Raw genomic sequence first — 12,227 nt, forward strand, 5'->3', positions numbered from 1 at the left:
TCACACTTCAAACTGGTTTTCTTGAAAATAGCAAAGCTTCATCATTCCCATCTCTATGTTCTAATGTTAAATACCTCACTGACCAATATTTTGGGCTCATCCTCATGTGGTCTTTTTTTCAATTATATCATAACTATTAAAGCTAAATAACCCTGATTTTCATGCACATGCTATAGATGTACATGCTATAGATGTACTAGAAAATAGTATTCCACAGACTATGAGAACCCCGTTAATAAACAATGTCTCATCCAATATACCAACAACTAAAAGAAGTAAACACTATTTTATCTTGAAATTTTACATGGAGTAGCTGAGATGTGAGAAGATGATTTGTATGTGGAAAATCAAGGGGAGAAACCTACGAATGAAGTACCATCAATCCCAAACCCAGCTTCTGGAAGTTAACTTCAAGCATTTGTGTTAGTTCTGTTTTTTATTCCAACCATTCTCTTGATAGTAGGAAGATTGGCACATTAACAATCAAAGTAAGTAATGGATCTCAAAGTCATAGGCTACACTAAATGGTTATCTTTCATGTAATTGATAAATTCATTCAAAAAGGGGATCTGTTCTTTCTATTTTTCTGGATGGATGCATTCCCGGACTCAGTCTTTCTACAAACCCAATATAATTACATACAGGAAATAAATAATAAATACATTTTAAATAAACTTGTGAGTACATTAAAACATACAAAATAACTAGGAATGTTGATTAAGCCAAGGGAAAACATGAACTCCTGTCCTCTTGACAATTCAAGTTACATAAAGGACCCTCTCAGAGGTTCCAGGCCACACACAATTCAAGCAGGGAGGACTGAGGAGGTTAAGTGTATGGACATATGCTGAGTCAGAGCACACCTCGAGGATGGATTCCAACAATTGCAAGTTCTGGAAAGTAGAGCACATTCTTACATCCTATGGGTCTCAAGTTTGTGTTTTAAAAGTGGGTCCTTAGAAAATGAATAAAAAATTAAAGTGAGTCATTAATTATATTACATGGTTACTACAAAAATAAGATAAGTTAGCATATAGAGAGTACTTAATTGATCACTGGAAAACAGCAAGAATCAGTAAATAGTAGCTACTACCACTTTCAGGTACTCAAGAAAATGTGATTTTTCCTACAGAAAAGTAATGAATAGAAGAGGTAATTGATAAAATCAGATACATCCTTCTAATTTGGAGGTTGAACAGGAAGCAAATTTCAAGTTTCCTGACAAATTCATCAATATATTGTGCATAATTGATATTTGATAAATACAGGTTGACATAATCACAGAAAATGTACACTCTCAGACAAAATTAAAGAAGCACAGATTAAACAAAATAATTGTTTTTATATCTTTACTACCAGATTTTTAAAGTTTTTCTTTGTAACATAAGTTACCAGTTAGACTAGAGTAACAAATAATTATAGGATAATAATGAAAATTGTCTATATTTCCATTTGAAAGTGTTAAGTGAGAACTGTAAGACCACCCTTATCCCTTAGAATCACTGATATGTACTCTTCTAGATATCATTCTAAAATATAACCCAAAAGAATGTGAAAAACATCTTATATACACAAAGATTTTTCACATTCCTTTACAATGTGTAATGGGAAGTTATATAATCAAAGTTTCAAAATTATTGCTATAGACACAATATAGCAGCCAAAATGGCATTATATATTATGCTGGTTTTTTAAAATTAATTTATTTATTTTCAGAAAAACAGTATTCATTATTTTTTCACCACACCCAGTGCTCCATGCAATCCATGCCCTCTATAATACCCACCGCCTGGACCCCAACCTCCCACCCCCCCACCACTTCAAACCCCTCAGATTGTTTTTCAGAGTCCATAGTCTCTCATGATTCACCTCTCTTTCCAATTTACCCCAACTCCCTTCTCCTCTCTAACACCCCTTGTCCTCCATGATATGTTAATTGAGAAGCAAATCCATGTTTTAAAAATTTATAAAATTCTTTGGCAAAGAGTCAAAGAAAATGGTTAAAATGCCATTGTGTAAAATCCTGATATTTAAATTTCTTTGTTTTTCTATGGATAATTTCCCATGGATTATTAGTCTTTAAAATTATAGAACTAAATGGACAAAATGAAAAGCACTGGAGAACATGACCTTAAGTTTTATGCAACCAATCTGGGAGTCCTGGACTCACCCGCTTCAGGGGAAGCCACCATAGAGATCCAGGGCTCCAACACCCAAATAACTGTTTGGAATTCAGAAAATACTTCTGTTCTAATATAAAGTGCATGTCACCTGGCTAAAGCTGAAGGAGTCCTGAGTTCCAGGCTCTAGAAATGCCGGTAGGAAGGTATTTAAAATAATATAGATGACCAAACACCTTCTACGTTTACCATCTCCATGTGGATTATTTTAAATCTCAGGGTAGCTGATCCCTGAAGAAATGTCCTGTTTGGCTCACATAATGATCAAATGAGGATTTGACAAATTTGAAAGGGACATCTGCTGCATAACAGTGTTAAATGAGGTAATGTATGCAAACTATCCAGGAGTGCCTTCAATCCTGCTAGCCTGTGTTATAGTAATGACTAGTGTGTCAAGAAAATCTCGCAATTACATAGGGGACAGAATGAAATTTAACCCACCCCCTGTTAAAAATCACCCCAAGAGGGGAGACTAAATTATATCTTTAAATTCTAAAAACTTCCTAGATATATGATTTAGGGTAAGTATTTAGGGTAAGTTATAGTGCAATGTAAGCTGCATGTTAATCATCTATAAAAGGGAAATAATAATGTCTCTCCCATAGTGTTATCCATTGAGTTTAATTTATTCCGTGAATAGGAGGCACTAGATATGTCAAATATATGCTTGCTTTTTCCTTTCTTTTTGCTCAAGCATAGAAATGTTTTCTTCTTATTGACAGATAGTAATGAGGAAAGGAAATAAAAAAAAACCTGGCAACAAATAATTTCATAAACCTGGAGATAATTACAATGGTTTGTAACTTTCAAAACATATGTTTGTAGTATTACCTTAATTAAAATAAACTTCAATTTTAGTAGAATTGTCCCAAACAAATATAATAAAAGTTCTTAAAAATTTTATCTTTATATAGGTATTTATTTTTTATTTTTTTTTAAATTTATTTTTTATTTCAGCATAACAGAACAATATTTCATCATTTTTGCAACACACCCAATGCTCCAATGCAATCCGAGGCCTCAATAATACCCACCACCTGGTACCCCGACCTCCCACCCACTGCCCCTTCAAACCCCTCAGATTGTTTTTCAGAGTCCAAGGTCTCTCATGGTTCACCTCCCCTTCCAATTTCCCCCAACCCCATTTGCCTCTCTAACTCCCCATGTCCTCCATGCTATTTGTTATGCTCCACAAATAAGTGAAACCATATGATAATTGACTCTCTCTGCTTGACTTATTTCACTCAGCATAATCTCTTCCAGTCCCGTCCACGTTGCTACAAAAATTGGGTATTCGTCCTTTCTGATGGAGGCATAATACTCCATAGTGTATATGGACCATATCTTCCTTATCGTCCTTATTCGTCCGTTGAAGGGCATCTTGGTTCTTTCCACAGTTTGGCGACAGTGGCCATTGCTGCTATAAACATTGGGGTACAGATGGCCCTTCTTTTCACGACATCTGTATCTTTGGGGTAAATACCCAGGAGTGCAATGGCAGGGTAATAGGGAAGTTCTATTTTTAATTTCTTGAGGAATCTCCACACTGTTCTCCAAAGAGTCTGCACCAACTTGCATTCCCACCAACAGTGGAAGAGGGTTCCCCTTTCTCCACATCCTCTCCAACACATGTTGTTTCCTGTCTTGCTAATTTTGGCCATTCTAACTGGTGTAAGGTGATATCTCAATGTAGTTTTAATTTGAATCTCCCTGAGGGCTAGTGATGATGAACATTTTTTCATGTGTTTGATAGCCATTTGTATGTCTTTATTGGAGAAGTGTCTGTCCATATCTTCTGCCAATTTTTTTATATGATTGTCCATTTTGTGTGTGTTGAGTTTGAGGAGTTCATTATAGATCCTGCATATCAACCTTTTGTCTGTACTGTCATTTGCAAATATCTTCTCCCATTCCGTGGGTTGCCTCTTTGTTTTCTTGACTATTTCCTTAGCTGTGCAGAAGCTTTTGATTTTGATGAAGTCCCAAAAGTGCATCTTTGCTTTTGTTTCCTTTGCCTTTGGAGACATATCTTGAAAGAAGTTGCTGTGGCTGATATCGAAGAGATTAATGCTTATTCTCCTCTAGGATTCTGATGGATTCCTGTCTCACATTGAGGTCTTTTATCCATTTTGAGTTTATCTTTGTGTACGGTGTAAGAGAATGGTCCAGTTTCATTCTTCTACATATAGCTGCCCAGTTTTTCCAGCACCATTTATTGAAGAGACTGTCTTTTTTCCACTGTATATTTTTTTCCTCTTTTGACGAAGATTAATTGACCTTAGAGTTGAGGGTCCATATCTGGGCTCTCTACTCTGTTCCACTGGTCTATGTGTCTGTTTTTATGCCAGTACCATGCTGTCTTGGTGATCACAGCTTTGTAATAAAGCTTGAAATCAGGTAACCTGATGCCCCCAGCTTTATTTTTGTTTTTCAATATTTCCTTAGCGATTCGGGGACTCTTCTGATTCCATACAAATTTTAGGATTATTTGCTCCAGCTCTTTGAAGAATACTGGTGGAATTTTGATTGGAAAGGCATTAAAAGTATAGATTGCTCTAGGCAGTATAGACATTTTAACAATGTTTATTCTTCCGATCAAAGAGCATGGAATGGTCTTCCATCTATTTGTGTCTTCTTCAATTTCTTTCATGAGTGTTCTGTAGTTCCTCGAGTACACATCCTTTACCTCTTTGGTTAGGTTTATTCCCAGGTATCTTATGGTTCTTGGTGCTATAGTAAATGGAATCGATTGTCTAATTTCCCTTTCTGTATTTTCATGATTAGCGTATAAGAAAGACACTGATTTCTGTAAGTTGACTTTGTATCCTGCCACGTTGCTGAATTGCTGTATGAGTTCTAGTAGTTTGGGGGTGGAGTCTTTTGGGTTTTCCATATAAAGAATCATGTCATCTGCAAAGAGAGAGAGTTTGACTTCTTTATTACCAATTTGGATACCTTTTATTTCCCTTTGTTGTCTGATTGTTGTTGCTAGGACTTCTAATAATTCACTCATAATTTTATGAATTTGGGCTTTCTCTCATTTCTTTTGATTACTTGGCCAATGGTTTATCGATCTTATTGATTATTTCAAAAACCAGCTTCTAGTTTCATTGATATGTTCTACTGTATCTCTGGTTTCTACCTCATTGATCTCAGCTCTAATCTTGATGATTTCCCTTCTTATGTGTGGAGTTGGTTTGATTTATTGTTGATTCTCCAGTTTTAAGGTGTAGAGATAGCTGGTGTATTCTGGATTTTTCAATTTTTTTGAGGGATGTTTGGATGGCTATGTATTTCCCCCTTAGGACTGCCTTTGCTGTATCCATAGGTTTTGGACCAAAGTGTCTTCATTCTCATTGGTTGCCATGAATTGTTTCAGTTCTTCTTTGATCTCCTGGTTGATCCAAGCATTCTTAAGCTAGGTTTCCTTTAGCTTCCAGGTGTTTGAGTTCCTTTAGAACTTTTCCTTGTGATTGAGCTCCAGTTTCAATGCATTTTGATCTGAGAATGTGCAGGGAATAATCTCAGTCTTTTGGTATGGTTTGAGTCCTGATTTGTGACCCAGGATGTGGTCTATTCTTGAGAAAGTTCCGTGTGCACTTGAGAAGAATGAGTATTTTGTTGTTTTAGGGTGGAATGTTCTGTATATATCTATGAGGTCCATCTGGTCCGGTGTGTCATTCACTGCTCTTGTTTATTTATTGATTTTGTGCTTTGATAATCTATTTCAGAGAGAGGTGTGTTAAGATCTCCTACGATTAGTGTCTTCATATCAGTATGACTCTTTATCTTGATTAACAGTTTTCTTAAGTAATTGGCTGTTTCCATATTGGGAGCATACATATTTACAATTGTTAGATCATCTTGGTGGATAGTCCCTTTAAGGATTATGTCGTGTCCTTCTGTATCTCTGACTACAGTCTTTAGTTTGAAGTCTAATTTATCTGATATGAGAATCACTACCCCAGCCTTCTTTTGAGGCCCATTGTCATGAAAGATGCTCCTCCATCCCTTCACTTTCAGTCTGGGTGTATCTTTAGGGTCATAATGGATCTCTTGTAGACAACATATGGATGGGTCCTGTCGTTTTATCCAATCTGCAACCCTGTACCGTTTTATGGGTGCATTTAGGCCATTCACATTGAGAGTGATTATTGATAGATACTTTTTTATTGACATTGAGTTACCTTTGAACTCTTTCTTTCTGTAGATTGTCTTTATATTTCTGTTCAATACTATTCTTAGGAGTTTTCCTATTTTATAGAACCCCCCTTAATATTTCCTGCAGTATCAGCTTGGTGGTTGCATTGTCTTTTAAGCCTTGCTGGTCTTGGAAACTCTTTATCTCTCCATCCATTTTGAATGTCAGTCTTGCTGGATAAATTATTCTTGGCTGCATGTTCTTCTCATTCAGTGCTCTGAATATGTCTTTCCAACCTTTTCTGGCTTGTCAGGTCTCTGTGGACAGGTCTGACGTTATTCTGATGGGCTTCCCTCTGTAAGTAAGGAGCCTTTTTGCCCTGGTGGCTTTCAAGAGATTATACCTACAATTATTATTCCTCTATTTGACTATCTGCCTTGTTTTTTTTTTTTTAATCTATAATATTGGGTGGAGACCTTTCGGCCTCAAGTATATGAACGCTGGTTCCATTTGTGATATTGGGAAAATTTTCATGAAGAACTTATTCTACTATATCTCTAGACTTCTTTCTTTGTTCTCCCCTTCAGGGATTCCAAGAATTCTGACATTGGAACGTTTCATGGCATCATTTATTTCCCTGATTCTGTTTTTGTGGCTTCTAAGCTATTTGTTCCAGGCTTCCTCCTGATCCTTTCTCTCTATCTGTTTGTCCTCCAGATCACTAATTCTATCTTCTGTCTCAGTTACCCTAGATTTGAGAGAAATTAGATTAGATTGGAACTCATTGAGAACATTGTGAAGTTCATCCCTGGTAGCTTTCATTTCAGCCCTAACCCTGTGAACATCGTTTCTGGTCACTTTCAGTTCAGCCCTAATCAATTCCATTTGGTCATCCATAGCTTTCTTCAACCTAGCTATTGCCTGGATAATTGTTAGCCTGAATTCTCTTTCCGACATATTGTCTATGTTGATAGCCATTAGCTCTGTTGCAGAAGTTCCATCCTCTGTGTTTTTTTTCTGTTGGACATTCCTCCTCCTAGTCATTTTGTTGAGAGGTGACTGAACAGATGTAGCTGGATGTATCCACCGTGGTGCCGTCAAGGTGCACCCTGGAACACTTCTGAGCAATCAGGATTCCCCAGCCAAATGAGAGACAAAATTAAAGAATAAGAAAGAGAGAGAGAGAGAGAGAGAGAGGAAAGAAAGGGAAGATGAAAGACAAGGTTCAGCCCAAATGGGCCCCAATGTATGATTTATGATGTATATAAACAAAAACAGACAAACAAAAGACTGATAAAAGTATATGTCACTAGGAATAACATATATATGTAAATAAAGGAAGAACCTCGTCAAAAATAACCCCGAGTGTAAGATTTATATACTATCAGGACAAGTACAAAAACACAGAAACAGTGGTGGAAGAAAAAGATGGGAGAGTGGTTATAAATTCTCAGTGTGGGTTAGGAAGTTTGTTTTGATTCTTCCTGGATGTATCTTGATATCTTTATGAAAGAACTCAACTTTCCTAAGATAAAGCAGGATTAAAAATTTGTTTACCTGTAGGGGTAGTATTGATTGGGTAAGGGGTTTACTTTGAAGTTTAACTCTATATGAATATTAGAAAATAAAAAGGAATAAACTAGACTAAACTAAACTAAAATTAAAAAAAAGAAATTCAAAAAATAGACATGTAAAAGAAAAACACAGTTGTATGTATCAAAAAGTTCAGGTTAGAAGGTTATTATGGAATTTGATGTACTGGGCAGCTCATTATGATGGTAAATAGGTTAAAAAATTGTCTATATAAAAAAAATGAACCAGAATAGTGGGAAAAGGTTGAAGATAAAAGTTGTCCTATGAAGTAGTAGTGTGAAGTAGTGGTGGTTGTTATCTTGCAGTCTTTTTTTTTTTTTTTCTTTCTTGGTTTGTTTTCTGGGGCATGGGCCTGCCATGTGGGTTTTCAGTCAATGATGTTTCCTGAGTTAAGTCCTCCCGCCCCCCTCAAGGGCGTCGGCTCTTAGGAAACTGTTTTTTTTTTTTTTTTTTTTTTTTTCAGGCTTTTGTTCTCTGGCGGTTTTTGTTTGTTCACTCCTTTTTTTTTCCTCTCACCTTTACCACTTTTGATGGTTTTTGTAGTTTTAGAGGAAAACAAACTGTACCTTGGCCTCCCTCTCAGAGAGAAGCCTCAGTTTGGCTGCAGAGCCCAAACAAATTCCCCCTTTCTTGTTGGCAGAGTGGGTTCTGAGTTGCGGTCCCTGGGGACGCAGGATCTTTGTACCCATCTCTTTCAGGGGATTCTATTGGTCGCATGCATCTCAGGCACTGAGACTGGGGCGCAGGTCCGAAAGCACCAGGCGGGGCTTTTGGGCAACTTTGTCAGGGGAGAGATTGGGGCATGCGTCTTAGGCTCTCAAACAATGGCATGGGTCAAAGAGCGCCAGCTGGGCCTTTGTAACTCTCTCAGGGGAGAATGAGGGACTCGCATATCTCAGGCTTTGTAGCAGGGCTTGTGAGTTCTGCTGCCAGGCGTGGCACCCAGCCCCTCACAGGAGCCAGAACCCATGCATTCTCAGGTGCGCTGTCAGCTTCGGTACCAAGACCTGGTTTCTCTGCCACACTTTCTCTGGCTCAGCACCAGGGAAGGCTTTCCTGGGACCACGGACTTAAGCCCCTGCCCATAGCTGCCCCAATTCCCACAATTTCCCCCTGGTGATCCTTTGCTCTTTTTGAGTGCTTTCCACCAGTCTCCAAGTTAATGCTGGTCCCCAGACACAGGACACTCTCAGATTGTGGTATTACTTTCCAACTTGTCACCTCTGGTGGCTCCCTCCCCCTTTTGTTTATCTTCTGATATCAGTCCACTGTTCCCACTCAGCTTTACCTGCACACTGGCATCTTCTGCCCCTGTAGAGATCCAGACATGTATAATTCTGATCTCAGGCTGATTTCATGGGTGATCAGAGTTCTTTGGTAGGTAATCAGCTCACTTTAGGGTACAGGTTGAAAAGGAGCCTCCTCCTACTTCCCCGCCATCTTGTCCCTTCCTAATCCACATTTTTGATTCAACAGTCTTAAGAACATTGACTTGCTTATAGAAATAGGACTCAGGTTCAAAATTTCAACATAAGCAACCTGTGTCAAGATCAGAGGAAGTAATTAAAATAATGGCCTGATGTTCAATTATTTTTTCTATAGCAAAATACTTTGTTAATTGGTAGAAATTAACATGAGGTTGGGTTTCAACCAGTCAACCTTCTGAACTAATTGAATGAGATAATACTGGCAACCTCTCTGCTGAGATTGGAAACAAGCAGTAAGAATAAGAATAAGAATAAGAATAAAGAATAAAGAATAAAAAGAATAAGAATAAAGTATGAGGGGTGCCTGGGTAGCTCAGTCTTTAAGCATCAGCATTCAGCTCAGGTCATGATCCTAGGGTCATCAGATTGTGCCCCACATGGGCCTCTATGCTCTGCAGGGAGCCTGGTTCTCCCACTCCCACTTCCCTTGCTATTTTTTCCCTTTCTTCCTGTATCTCCCAGTCAAATAAGTTAATAAAATCTTTAAAAAAAGGAAAAAAAAAGAGAATGAGAAAGAGGAGGGGGAGAATGAAAAGAGAAGGAAGAAGAAGAAGAAGAAGAAGAAGAAGAAGAAGAAGAAGAAGGAGGAGGAGGAGGAGGAGAAGAAGAGACATAGAAAAGAAAATAGGGAAAAAAAGAAAGAAAGAAAAAAGGAAGGAACGAAAGAAGGAAGAATTGAAGGAAAGAATAGAAGGAAGGAAGAATGGAAGAAAAAAGAAAGAAAATTGTAATAATTTGAAAGTCATGGTACAGTAATTTAGAGTTCAGAGAAAATAAAACTTGTTTGTATTTTTCCTTTTACAAAGTTTCTATTGAGTTCATATGTCCTGTCTTCCTTTCTCCCAAATATCTTACATGTAAAATTTAGTTGAAAATATTGACTCTCACATTACTTGAAAATACCATAATTGTATTTGTCAACATGGGAAATGTGATAAATGAAATTGTTGAATTACTATATTGTTTACCTGAAATTAATATAATACTGGATGTCAATTACACTGGAATTAAAATTTAACAAATAAATAAAATAAAGCACTTTAATCGTGAAAAGACTTTCTCCAGGCAGGGGGTTCTTGGAAGTATTCATTGGATGCCAGTCTTCAAGGAAAAAAAAAAAAAGTAATGATAGAATCCAGATCTCAGATTTTAAGTAACGTTTGAGTTCCAAAAATAATCAACACTGACCTTCAGGTTAGTCACTGGTGGAAATAATGTAAACATGTTAAAATTTCACGGGTCAAAATCATAATTTTGGTAGCATGATATATATAGTCTTGGATTCTTATCTATGAAAAATATAAAATACACAATTAAGATATGGCCTTGAATGTCCTATGCAAGTGAAAGGCACTGAAGCTGACTTCTTTATTTTCAGGATGATCAACTTCTAAATTTATCTAATACATTTTAATAGTGGCAAACTTTGTTGTTTTGTTATATGCACTTGAAAGAGTGTGAGAAAAATATTTTAAGTGAATTATGAACCAACAGAAGTAAACTACTGAGAATGCTTATTAACAGCTTAGAATCCCTTTATGGAAAAGGAGCTAAGATGGCAGAGTAGTTGAGCATCGTGGTCTTGCCTCATCTCTAGAACACAGCTAGATAATAGAAAATCATTCTAAATAACCAAGAAATCCATCTGAGGACTGAGCCCTGGTAACAGAGAAATGTGTGAGAGAGAGGGATGTACAAAGCTAAATAAAAGGAGAATATTTCCAGAAAGTAAATGAGAAGGGCTGAATTTTGTGAGTTTCTGCAAATAGCAGGACTCAAGCACTATAGTATTAGAGGTCCTGTGAATGCTACCATACTCCTGGAGAAAGACATGCAAGCAACACAGGGGCAGACAGTATAATTAGAGGATCCCCTAAAGCACCCAGTGCAAGACTGTTCCTTATTCTTCTAGTGCATCTCAGAGAAGACATTCACAAATTCCCCTGTCAGGGGACAAAAGAGCCATCAGGTGCCATTTCACTCCTCCACACCTCAACATAGGTACAGAGACACCTGCTGGGGTGGGTAAATTAGACAATGTTTAGTCTGCTTTGCTACAAATCCCAGGACCCTGCACTCTGACAAGACTGCCTCCCTGGTCAAACCCACATCAGTCCCACTGAAGTGAGACCCTCCCTCAGAAGATCAGGGCAGTCCCCTCCACAGTGGGTAATTAAGATTTGGAGTCAGCAGACTTGGCTGGGATAGAGCCCAGAGTGCATTGTGCTTCTCCAGACAGGTAACTAACCTGGGGACAGAGAGTGTGAAGAAGAGGATCTGAAAGATGCCTGAGATGCTCCAGGGAGAATTATCCAATCCACTGTGCATATTAACTGAGAAAACACTGAGTCCCCGTTCTGGAAATGAAGGAGCTGGCTAGAGTCTTTTCCCTTCCCTGGCCCCTCAGCGTAAACCAACTTCAGTTAACAGCACAGAGCCAACAGTAGCTGCCTAATCTACTTGGACAAAATCCCACCCCTGCCTCTGCTGGGGAGGCTTTTCCCAGGCAATTGTGCCTAAGTACTAAGGTGGTGGGCATATTGAAAACCAGCACCAACATCCATATACACCACATCTACCAACCACAGAGTTGGGCAGGTTGCAAGTCCAGAGGAAGTAGCATCAGGTCTCATTTAACAAGCCAACCAGAACTCTCGTGTCTAAAATTTACCACCCTCTGGCCAAGGACAAAACACTGCCGACTGGAGACAAGGAGAATCTCAGCAGACAACTGACCTGAGGGATAGAACAGCTAAAATAGGGCAGAAGAGTGATTACAGCACCTATCAAAGATCCCCTAAAATGGCAGGCCCTGGAGACTAAATG

The sequence above is a fragment of the Mustela putorius genome, unplaced genomic scaffold, assembly GCF_011764305.1.
Source record: "Mustela putorius furo isolate JIRA1106 unplaced genomic scaffold, ASM1176430v1.1 tig00001009_pilon_pilon_pilon, whole genome shotgun sequence".
NCBI classification, from domain to species: Eukaryota; Metazoa; Chordata; class Mammalia; order Carnivora; family Mustelidae; genus Mustela; species Mustela putorius.